The following is a 2967-nucleotide window of genomic DNA, read 5'->3' as shown; positions in this document are numbered from 1 at the left end:
CAGAGGATTCAGATGGTGCCACCTCAGAGAGAGTTTGAAATTTAAATTTCTGCTTTTTCTAGAGGAAAGGAGAGACTGCCATGTGGCACCACCTCAGGGTGGCTCCTACAATGACATGTGGCAAGAGGGAGGAAAAGGGACACGTGGCACCATCTCACACAAAATAGAAAAGGTGAAGTTCAGGATTTGTGCCACCTCAGACTGGAGTTTGAACATTTGAATTCTAGCTTTCTCTGAAGGAGGCAGAAAGTGACATGTGTCACTTGCTTTTTCTGAAGAAAGCAGAGAGAGACACATGTCCCTTGCTTTTTCTGAGAAGAGCAGAGGGTGACATGTGTCACTTGCTTTTTCTGAGAAAAGCAGGGAGTGACACGTGTCTTCTACTTTTTCTAAAGGAAGCTGGAGATGACATGTGTCATCTACTTTTCTGAGAAAAATAGGAGGGAGACATGTGTCCTCTGCTTTTTCTGAAAGGAGCAGAGATTGACACGTGTCGCTTGCTTTTCCTGAGGAAAGGAGAGAGTGACATGTGTCACCTGCAGGAGACATAATTCAAATGGTGCCACCTCAGGGGAGACAAGTTCTACTTTTTCTGAACAGGACAACACATGACACGTGGCATCTCATGGTGACCTTGGAATGACACTTGGCACAGGGTGAAGATGGTAGACATTGACACGTGGCATAAAATAAAGAGGATGACTAATGACATGTGGCGGCATCTTAAGGTGGTCCCACACTGACACGTGTCAAAGGGTGGCAGAAGAGAGAAGGTGACATGTGGCGGCATCTTAAGGTGGACCCTATGCTGACACATGGCAGGTAAATGGGAGGAGAGAGAAAGGACAAGTGGCACCAATCTAGGGGACAAGGTTCCTATTTTTTTGGGTTTTTCAAAAGAAAAGTCTATGTGACATCACCTCAGTGTGGGTCCCACATTGCTTCTTTATTGAAATAAGAACAAGACAACAACCTCTTTTTGGAATTTTCATAAAATCTGGGCTAATTGGTAAAACAGAAATTTTGAAAAGAGTTGGCCCCTGTAGGGCGATTTTGTAAAAGGAAGATGTTTGAAATTGTTTGACAAAAGGGCAAAATCTAAGATGAAATTTATCCAGATTGTTTTCCTGAGGAAATATTTTGAAATTCAGAGCCCTGGGGGTAAAATGGGAAGAATTGATAATTTTAAAAACCCAGGGTTTTGAAATCAATTTTAAAAATAGTTGAAATTCTAATCTGGATTGAAAATTTTGAAATCAAGAGTTCTGGACCTCGAAATGACATGCTGTGCAGTGCAGTGATTTGAAATGCTCATGCAATGATATGCAATGTCATGTCTTATGAAACGCAATCTTGAACCAAGACTCTGGAGATGTCTGTCTCCTGTCAGGAGTAAAATCTTGAACATCTGAGATAAAAATAGAGAAAATTTGAGAGTTTCAGATGAAATTTGGACTTTTGCAAGGTCCAGGCTCAGCAAATGACCATTTTGCCCTCCAGCGATTTCAGAGGCTGGATGATGATGGGAGGTGAGTGAAAATTTGGGGTGTTTACAGGGTGTTAGCCCTTATCCTAAGCGGAACGATACCTCAAGGAGCCAGGTAACAGGTTTAATCCTTAGCCTGAATGGATATAGAATCCTTGAAGAGCAAGGAAACTGTGATGGGACCTTTGAATTTTGCACAAGTCCAAGAGGGGTTTGCAAAAGGATGAAGATGGGGGTCCCTAAAGCTTGAAAAGGGGTTGATATTGGGTGTCTCATTGCTGAGACTGAAATAGCTTTTTTAAAACTTGATGACCTTTTGCAGAAAGTTCAGGTTTATCCCTTATCCTAAGCGGGAACTGTCCATGGTGGGACAGTGGGGAATACAGGGAAGTGTGCAGATCTGAGAGCCTAAACACTCAGATCAAAACAGAAGGAAAAGACTTTCTAGTTCTAATGAGGGACAATGTCCGGATATGTCAAAATGGATATCAAGTTCTTGCTTCATGTTGGAATCACTAGAAAATATTGCCAATAAGATGCCAAAAATTGTAGTTGATTCAAAATGATTGAACTGTGCATGTTTAGTGTGAAAAATATCACTTCTTTCTACCTAGAGTATTACCTCTAATTGGGCTATCTCCATAGAATCAAGAATCAGATTCAAATTTGTTGTTGTTGAGTTTCTTTAAGGAAAATATCAATTTCCTTGATATGAAAAGAAAGGGAATGTTCTTAGTTTTATAAAAGCAATTGAGTGAGAAGATATTGATAGAAGAATTTTACATAAATAAAGAAGATTCTTGGCAGTTTGATATCTTGAGGCTTTTCCCATGATGATCTTTTTGCCCTATGATGATCTTTTTGCACTCTTTTTTGAGTCATTGAGCTTTCTTAGGTTTCGGGAAGAAGTTTATTACATCATCCTTTATTTTGGAGATGTCCTGACTTCTTTTTTTTCTGGGAAGGGTACGTTACAAACTCCTTCATCTTGGAGATGCTTCGATCCTTTTTTTTTCTCAGGATTTATATTGATGATATTGTTTCTTGGGTTGAGAATCTTTTGATGATAGCAAAAATCAAATATCCTTTAGGGTTTGTCGGGAGGTTCATCTCATTCTTCTTCATCTTGACGATGATTTGAAATTTTCTTGGAAGGATCCGTCACAAACTTCTTTATCTCGGAGATGATCCAAATCTTCTTTGGCCTCGGGGGTCTAGCTCGCATATTCGTCTTCAACTTGACGACAATTGAGAGATCCGTTTTGCAGATATTTGATTGCAGCTTAAATGACTAAGGAGATATGGATTGATTGAATTCTTCTTATCGCTCAGGATACTTTCACTGCCTTATTGCCAGAGGAATGGTCTTTGAAAATGTGTCATAGCTATGATCAATATCAATTCACTTATGGCTTTTCAACATCATTGAATTTTCCTTTGTCGGTCATATCAAAGATTTTTCTTCATCCTCTTGGTTGACC

Source organism: Nuphar pumila, chromosome 4 (genome assembly GCF_984573655.1).
Source record: "Nuphar pumila chromosome 4, dmNupPumi1.hap1.1, whole genome shotgun sequence".
Lineage (NCBI taxonomy): Eukaryota > Viridiplantae > Streptophyta > Magnoliopsida > Nymphaeales > Nymphaeaceae > Nuphar > Nuphar pumila.
The sequence above is the reverse complement of the archived record's forward strand: the minus strand, read 5'-3'. Positions refer to the sequence as shown.